The sequence below is a fragment of the Lytechinus pictus genome, chromosome 3 (assembly GCF_037042905.1).
Source record: "Lytechinus pictus isolate F3 Inbred chromosome 3, Lp3.0, whole genome shotgun sequence".
Classification (NCBI taxonomy): Eukaryota; Metazoa; Echinodermata; class Echinoidea; order Temnopleuroida; family Toxopneustidae; genus Lytechinus; species Lytechinus pictus.
The window spans coordinates 43,653,545-43,663,884 of record NC_087247.1 but is presented as its reverse complement, the minus strand read 5'-3'; positions in this window follow the sequence as shown (position 1 = coordinate 43,663,884).

Genomic DNA, 10,340 nt, shown 5'->3' with positions numbered 1-10,340 from the left:
AAAGTTTTATAAATAGCAAACTTCATTCAGATGCCTGCTATCATTAAGAATTATCAAATATCATTCAGCTAATTGGAATTAAACAAGTGGAATGCCTCTGGCCGTCTCACCTGCATCACGCGATTCAATATAGCAGCAGTGCTGATTTTGAAAACTACTATAACTCGCACAAGATGTTCAGTGATACTTGGTTACTCTTATTTCCACGTTTTATGAACTAGACCAATACACTTATAGAGATATGATGGCAATTCAACAAATACCCCCAACGTGGCCAAAGTTCTTTGACCTTACATGACCTTTGACCTTGATCATGTGACCTGAAACTCGCACAGGATGTTCAGTGATACTTGATTACTATTATGTCCAAGTTTTATGAACTAGACCAACACACTTTCAAATTTATGGCTGTAATTCAACAAATACCCCAATTTGGCCAAAGTTCATTGACCCTAAATGACCTTTGACCTTGATCATGTGACCTGAAACTTGCACAGGATGTTCAGTAATACTTGATTACTATTATGGCCAAGTTTCATGAATCAGATCCATAAACTTTCAAAGTTATGATGGTAATTCAACAGATACCCCCAATTCGGCCAAAGTTCATTGACCCTAAATGACCTTTGACCTTGGTCATGTGACGTGAAACTCATGCAGGATGTTCAGTGATACTTGATTAACCTTATGTATAAGTTTCATGAACTAGGTCCATATATTTTCTAAGTTATGATGACATTTCAAAAACTTAACCTTAGGTTAAGATTTTGATGTTGATTCCCCCAACATGGTCTAAGTTCATTGACCCTAAATGACCTTTGACCTTGGTCATGTGACATGAAACTCAGGCAGGATATTCTGTAATACTTGATTAACCTTATGGCCAAGTTTCATGAACTAGGTCCATATACTTTCTAAGTTATGCTGTCATTTCAAAAACTTAACCTCAGGTTAAGATTTGGTGTTGACGCCGCCGCCGCCGCCGCCGCCGTCGCCGTCGGAAAAGCGGCGCCTATAGTCTCACTCTGCTATGCAGGTGAGACAAAAAACCATCTGGAATCTGATAAAGCATGCAAGAACAAGTCTACCCCTTCCCATTTTGAACAGTTATAAAGCCAAGAGAGGAAAGAATATCCAATTGAATTTGTACGTGTGACTTGACTAAAACATAACTTGGAAAAAATTGGACTTGGTCTTTATTCCATCTCAGCATGCATGTTAAATAAAACATCAGGTTTTTGATAAGATATCTATTTTTTGTTATTTTTAGCAAACAACTAAAGGAATATCAAACCTTGATGGCAAAGTTGTCTTTCAAGCTGAAAAACAAAGAGGTTTAATGATAAAGATAACTTTTAAATTGGAATGAGTTAGGAGCAAGACATCTTTCTTATTGGGATAATATTGCATTTATGTTACACTGTTACAACAAACTCTCTCCAAAAATAGAAACAATTTTCTTTGACAAAACTTTCACAATGTACTAGTTCTAAATTTTTTTTAGGCCACATAAATCATAATATTGGACGTGTTGGAAAGTCTCTTTTTAAGGGTGCATTCACAAATCAATGAAATATCCATCTGTTTATTTCCATCCAGTCTGGTTAACACTACAGCATAGTGTAACATACTGAGATTAATTTTTACTTTAGATAAAATTAAAAGGTAATTAGACCAAGTGCCAGATAGAAAAAATAAAATGGAAGATGAATTAAACCTATCTGGCATTATTTACACAAAGGTAAATTAGTTCAAGCAAACCTACATGTATAGGCCATTTTAAACAAAAAGGCCGGAGCAAAAAATTGAGATATGGTCCAATAGAGAAAGGAAACATTTTGTCTAAAACAACTTTATGAAAATACAATGTATAATTTACATTATTTTTTTTTATTTTCTTTTTTTTCAGTAGAAACATTTTCACATTTCTCACAAATCCTTATTCATATAGGAATCATGTAAACATAGTATAAAATCAATTTTGAGCACTGTAAATTTCCCTAAGTATATATTATATATATATATATATATATATATACTTTTCTCTCTCTCTCTCACACACACATCCTAAGTGCATGGCAGACCCTCAAAATACTTCATATTTCCTGCTTCTCAGCGTGGTATGATGCAGTTGCCTAGCAACATATTACCCATAGAATATTTGTATCCATTGGACAAAAATGGGGTCAGGCATTAGTATGGCTCCTTCTGGGCCAGTGGCTAAATAAGAATTAGTGCACATAAAATTACTTGTGCATTATGTACACTTTGAATACAATTCCAAAGCACACATTTAAAGTCGAAATTGAACTTGATATTAAAAAATTGTTTTCATAAGAGGTAAAAAGTTAATTGAAATATTAAATGTGTGAAGGAATATTGATCAGAATTATGAAATTTGTTAGGTTGCTGCAATAAACAATTAACTAATTTGCAGGTCTATGAAGTAGTGTATGTTAAGTCTCCCTCATTTTTGCCCTGTACAGAAATTTCATAAAGCTTTGACAATTTATTTTTTATGTAATTAAAAACATAGCTGTTTTAGTCACATAAAAGAGAAGGGCTTTTAGGTCCCTCTAAAAACACAGCGTGGATCATCTTAATCACATTAGTCTATAGAATGATGTAATTAACACGTCTCTGGCTGATTTATTTAGATATTTCTTCATAACATTATTTTTGCTAATTCAGATAAGAAATCACAGCTTTGACAACTTTTCTATAAATAATTAAATATAAAGATGTAGGAACCATTATTTTGGGTACAATTGTCTTTCAGAAATACTTTATTGGGGGATAGGTCCTTTTACAAGCTGCAGCTAAGTCGCGGAATCAACTTCCCCAGTCACTCCGCTGCATTAAAGTGCATCTTAAGAACTATTTGTTCATCCATTAATGCCTCAACAACTTAATCCACATTTAATAGAAATTTATTTTGGATACATGTACACTCTAAATTTTGTTTTGTCATTACTCACTTGTCTGACTCGGGCTTCCTATGGGGGTTGGTGCCCATTTAGGCTAGAGCTCCTGTTGAGTACTGAGCTGACTGGGCTTGCCCCTTAAATTGTCGGTGAACAGAGCAGCAAAAGGGCACCAGCCCCCACCAGGATGTAGCTAGGAATTCCTAGTGATGCAAAACTTTTTCACTTTTAAAATTATGTACCTTGTAGTATTTGTTGTTTGTCTATATATATATATATATATATACATGTATATATATATATCCAAAAGAACAGTTGCTGGGCTAGCGCCATGAGCATCTCTGGACGGTGTGTGCGCTCAATTAGATATCACAATTATTCTTTTTATTATTTATAAAGAAAATAGTAAAAATTTGGATTATAAAAATATTTGTGTTTTTCTCTCCAAATTTCTGGTGCATTTCTTTAATCATTGTTGGTTTACACATGTTCAAAAGTGTGTGTTGTATGTGTGGGTGTCTATGTGTGAGATAGAGCATTTGCTACTTATTTCAAATAATTGTGGAAAATATAAATATATTACTCCGGGTGGAATGTAATATGATTGGAAAGATTAAAGGTAAAATCAGAAGGAAAAAAAACAATTTTGTGTACGTCTTCATTAATATGCAACAAGCAAGCTATTATCCACACATTTTCTTTTGTATCTTATTATATGAAATTATATCTATGCAATTTTGTGCTCCTTGAATAAAAAAAATGGATCCATAACTGATTTAATGTGTAAAATGTTCATTGCTGCAATTTGTTTTATTACAAGGGAAACATATCATACACCCATGTATGAAAATTTGAAATAATTAGGATTTCATGTGATAACAAAGAAAAAGGAAATTTAGGACATGAATCATGAGCCTACTTATTGACTACTCATGATGGAATGCATAGGCCCTATAACTGTTTTCACAATATTACTAAACTCTATAACTTTGTTAGCTTTTATCAGACTTTGATGAAATTTTCAGCTTTTTTGCTCTGTGAATTGTACTCTTATTTATTCAGAAATAAATGTTTTCAGTCTGGAGTATAACCCCCTAACCTGGGGCGAATCCAGGATTTTCCAAAAAGGGGGGGGGGGACATTTTCCCGAGAAAACATTTGACAAGCAAAAAAAAAAAGGAGAGCTTTCATAAAAAATAAGGACATTTCGTAAACGGAAAAATTTTACAAGCCAAAAAAAAAATATTGTCTTCACTTTCAAAGGGGGGCACACTTCTGTTGTAACCGCATATTTATATTACAAATTTTAATTGTGCCTCTCAAAAGGGGGGGGGGCACGGGCCGCTTCCCCCCCTCGGATCCGCCAGTGCCTCTAACACTATCTGGGAAAGTTACCCGGGGGGGCCACTTGCATTGACGAGTGGATACCATGCGCGACCAAAAACACGTAAAAAGGATGTCTTTTTCAAGATAGGGCATGTTACGTACGTAATGTAATAAGGGTGTCAAAAACACTAAAATAATGAAAAAAGGGTATCTATTTCGCTCGGAAAGCTACGTGTTTAGGGTCAAATTTGCGAGGGTATGAAAGACTAAAATGTTTTATAAAGGATGTATTTTTGGCCCAACAGTCAACACTACGTGTTTAGAGTCCGATTTGCATGAGGTGGGGCTGTATTAATACACCCAATGATGTAGGTAAAGGTAAAACCGACGACCGAAGTCCATGACATATCGCTGTACTTGTTAAAGGGTTCAATAGAAAGAATACTTGCCAAGGGTATATCGTTTTGCTTCCAATACTTGTTAAAGGTAGGGTTTTATACATGCCAATGCTTGTTTAGGCCGGGGTGCATTTTCAGAATATGGAAAATACTTGTTTAGGGTGCTTTTCGAGACCCCATGGTCGCGCATGGTATCCACTCGTTAGTGGAAGTGCCCCCCCCCCCCCCGGGAAAGTTACTCATTTGGTCCATACGTATGGTCATATGTACAAATATTAGCTTTGTCTGTATTTATAAATCTTATAAGAAAAATGAAGTAGAAATATTCACAAATGATCACACTTTCATCAGGATATTTAGGTGCTGTAGTGTATCACCAAATTTGATAAAGGGCAGTAATACTCCCCTTCCCCTTCCCCTTCTGTAATTGTGGAATAAACATTACAGGGTTTGAGAAAAAATGAATTAATACTGCAAAGATGCAGTTGTGCTATTGGTCAAATATTTGAATTGGTAGCAATAAAACGTCTGGAATATCTGCTTTTAATGAAAAGGAATATCATCAGGTATGCTGGCCTTGTATAGACAGTAGGCCTTACTGCTGCATCTCAAGGACAGAAAATACTGTTTTAATGGAGAATATAAGTCTGCAATAATACAAGTGTAGTAAAATAATTTATATTTTGTGGAAAGTTGTAAATAATGGGCCTATGTTGCAACCATTCACATCCCTCATAATCATGAAATATATTTTAGTGTCAGGATTCTCTGGTCCTTGATTTCAGGTCTACTACATGTAAGACCCCATTCTCATTACCATCCTAAAACTAGTTTATTGGAAACCAGATTAGTGGAAACTAGTTTAAGGTGTAGGCTAATGAGAAAGAGCGCGGTCTTGGAAGCGATCTTCCAAACCCGTTCAGAAAACCACCATGCAAATGTAGTTTTCAAGATCGCTTTGCCTCGTTAACACAATTTTTTAAAACAATTTTAGATCATAATGTTGTTTCTCTGGGCCTCGTCTTCCACCCCACCATATCCTTCAAAGCCAGCATTCATGGCATTCATCATCCTGTTTACAAAACATGTGCCACTGGTGGAAACTCTGGACTTTCTACCACTTGTCTGATTCAATTTAGATGGAGGTAAATGCTGAGTAATCTAAACCATATGTACCGTCAGCAACTTATGAATGGAAAATGTAGCCCTTCATAGCACCTGTAAATTTCTCCTCCTCACATTGTTTGGAGGTGATATATATAAGGTTCCCCTGCAGATGAAATTCAATATACAAGCCGGAAAGTTATAATTGTTTTGTTATTGTTTCTAAAGATAGAATTAGTTTTCTTTACATCATTCATTCTTTTACATCATTAAGTGTATAAAATCTTCCTGTAGTACATAAGCTTAGGCAATACTCTGTTTTGCATCAACTTTGAAAAGGGCATCTTGGTTCATGCAAAATCATCACTCTTAGAAATTACATTATACAGTAGTCAGTATTGTCAGTAAGTACAATTTTTGCGAACAATATGGAGCAGAACATACAGAAGTTTGGATTTCTGTAAATTGTTTTAACTGTTTAATATTTCATAAAATCACATATAAATTCTTTAATGTTAATTTTTAGCATTAGCATTATATTCATCAAAAGCAAACATAATGAGGTAACACATCATGAGACTTTTGTGATTTCACTAAGTAGATCTATCTTATAGAACAGATTTGTTGCTTCTCATACCATGAATTTCATGAATTGCTACTCTGTAAAAAAAAAAAATCTTTATCAATCTACCTGGTAATGGAACATATTTTGAGAGACAATATTTATATACACCTCTAATGGAATAAGATCTTGTTATTAATTTATCTTCGGACAGCAGAATGCATATATAAGGCTACACAAACTAAAAATTAAAAAAAAGAAAAAATCTGTATAGGGATTTTTATTCGAACTTTCATTTGCAAGATTGTCTAAACTTCCTTTGTCTTGTTAAAATAAAGAAAATCAGTCCAAGGTTGATGTCCCCTTTCAATATCATAAACAAATAAAATATAAAGAAATAACATTTTTTTTCCGTTTTTTGTACTTTCACAAGCCCAAATCACCAAACTGCAACATTTTTTCTTAGAATCCCATTTGTCCATCTATACATTCTCTTTCACAGAATCATACAGTTGCCATAATCTATACAACACGTTCCATCAGAGGTATATATTTGTGAAGAACAGAGGAATTAGCATTGAACCCCCTACAAACCAGCAATATGCTTCCAATCATCATGGCTGAACTGGAAACGAGAGGTCTACAGGAAACATCGTTCAATAACACTCAGTTTGAACTATTCACATGTTTTGCAGGTTATCAAATAGGTTTTTGTCTCAATTTGCAAGGTTTACTTCTAAACAATGTGTTAATATATAATGGAATAGATAAATTGAGTATGAATAGGTTAATAGGTGGTAATTAAGTAAAGGAAAACAAGATAACAAGTGAAGATGGCATGGTGATTGATTGATTGAGAAAGATCAATAAACATAGAAGGTAAATGTAGATCAGGAGATTGAATTGACAGGCAGAAGGATTGATAGATAGATAGATAGTTAGATAGATAGATAGATAGACAAAATAAAATGTTGAATATGCATGTTTACACTTTTTTTTCTTGGTGAATTTAAGGGTGGGAGTTAAGAGCATTTTTGGGGAATGAGGGTTGGCAGTAGGTCCATGGTGTAACTATTACCGTGTTTACATGTGATCGGCTTTTGCATCGGCTTTTTCATAGCGTGTAAACGCAATTAACTTGCATCGGCTCTCGGTTCAGAATCGGCAATTTTGCACCACCAAAGTAGTAGGTTCAGAACCGCCAGCCGATGCAGAATCGGCTTTTTTACTACATGTAAACAGAAAGCCGATTTTGCATTGGCAATTGGTGTGCTTTTCACTTACTTTACCATTGTGACGTAATTGTAAGTGCACGGATCCAGCGTTGTCTTTATTATGACGTATATTGTTGGTGTGCGTATCATTTCAGGTTTTTGACACGCGAGCCGATTCTTAACAGCGAGCTGTAACAGCGTGTAAATGCGGTGCAAGATAAACCAAAAGCCGATCACATGAAAACACAGTATATAATAGTGGGATGAACAATTAAAGAAGCCACAAGCATCAAACATTGGAAGGAGCACAAACTAATGGCCTGCACTGGGTGCTCTCTTTCCAAGATAATTCATTCAAGTTTAACTTCATGTGGGCTGACAATATATTCATACACTAACGAAAGAAAAGTACTGAGTACTGCCTATCATAACATTTGGTTCAGACATTACTTCCATGTAATACATTAATGGCAGGCTTCCGTTGATCAGCAAATCATAATCCAAGTTTTAGGCAACTGGTAATTGAATGCAAAAGAAATTATTAGGTAGATTTTGTAGGTTAGATGGATCATATACAGCCTTTACATAAATTGAAAAAAACAATCACATTCCAAATAGTTATGCAAAGTGCTGTTTGGATTTTTTTATAATTCAAAGTACTTCTTAAATCAAATATGTCCCCATCCATTTTTCTACCAGTTCCATCCAAGGCCCAGATGGTTGCAACTCCCCAGAACTTTACCCCTCCCAAGCAAGGGTGGTGCCCCTCAAAGTTTCTCAAACATTTATTTTGTTTCTTAAAGGTATTTGCTAACATTAATTTGACTTTTAAAAAATCTGAGCTGCGAGGTCCCACTTGTCACCTGCACCTGTGATATGTTACAAAAATGAAGCCCAGAAAAAATCGCGTCCGAAAATTATTATTAAGTGCTTCAAAAAAGTGAAATATAAAGTGACCGGAAATACCATCTTAATTTCATCCATACACTTATGTGTTCTATTATTATCGGCACGATAGAAATTACACAAAACCATCAATTATAACGTATATCGAAAGGATTTCTTTCGATTATTTTTGTTGTTTTAGAGTTTTTAGGTTGACAGAAAGGCATTCATGTACATATTTCATCTCTCCTTTGATATTTTTTAAATTACATGTCTACAACGTTAGCATATGCCTTTAATCTAATGATAGTAAAACTCATTGTCCTTTATATATTACATGAAACCTCTATGTCCACCAATGAAAAAAGCCACCCAATCTATGAATAGATTTGATAAGAGTAACATTTTATGTAAAATATGTAGTAAAGTTATTGGGGAGTTGTTTATGAGTATGTGACATCACACATTTCGGATGCATTGCCAATTGGAGGATGTCCACATCATTAGTAATCTCAACACTGAAATTCTCATAACTCTCTTATAATTTGTTTGGCTTTTCTCAAACTTTCATGACTTTTTTTTCCATTTTTCTATTTTCATAAAACAACCCTGTCCCAAGGGTTTCATTCTCCTTTTATATTATGGCCAACCTTTTCCTTTTCACATGCCAAGCACCAGAAAAATAGGAATAAGCTAGGTCCTATTTTATAAGTCTTTGCTATGACTCGGCAAGGGATCGAACCCATGACCTTCAATTCATGAGACAGACACTCTACCACTGAGCCACCATCAGCTCTGAGGATCAAGAGATTTGATAGGATCAAGTTTACTAACTGGAAGTTTGATGTACCCCTTTAACTGATATAAATGGATCTACTGGTTTGATCACAAGTAACTCCAGGTTTTTCTCCCTTATGTATTTACCCGTGGGTACACTGCACAGCTGGAAGACCAACTACCAAGGCACAAAACGATCAGTACTAGAGGGGCAGTAGTGGTATACCAGAAGACAGCATCTGCTTTTTTTTCATGTGGATTTCCTTCCAGTCTGCAGTTGAACTTTTGACCTGTCTGAGGAGTGCATTGAAGAAGCTGTTTGGAGGGGTGTGGTCACTTTTTAAACACCCTGATCACCCTGACAATAACTTAGTTTTAATAAAAGCATATTACAAATTAGAGAAAAATATTTGTGAAGATTTGATGAAAATCCATCAATAAATAATAAAATTATATATTTTCAATTAGTGACATCATTATGTGAGCAGCTTCCCATATCTCATGTGAAATAACTTTCATAAAAAATAATTTTTTAAATGGAACATGATGAATACAAATATTTTTCTTACACAAGATGGTAAACTGATGTATCTGATATATTCACTGCATGAATAAAATCATTGTCAACTTATATGAGAAAAAGGCATTTTTTTTAGAATGATGACATACAGAGGAGCTACTCATCTGTCACGTCACAAATAAAAGCTTTAAAAATGCTTAACTCTGTTTAATTATTTTTAACTGATTTTCACCAAACCTTCACCAATATCTTGTTTATTATGCCCCCCACAGACGAAGTCCGGAGGGGGCATTAAACATTGACCCTGTCCGTCCGTCCCCCCACTTGGTTTCCGCGCAATACCTCAAAAAATATTCAATGGATTTAAAAAAATTGGGTTTGTAGGTAGATGACACCAAAATACAGGCTAAGTTAGCATTCGGAGTCTGCAGGTCAAAGGTCACAGCTCATTAAATATGTGAGTTGGTTTCCGCATGACAACTTATGAAATATTCAACAGATAAAAAAAAAATTGGGTGTAGGTAGATGACACCAAATTACAGGCTAAGTTCGAATTCGGAGTCCGCAAGTCATAGGTCACAGCTCATTATATATGCGAGTTGGTTCGATCATATTGAATGAATTTCTGAT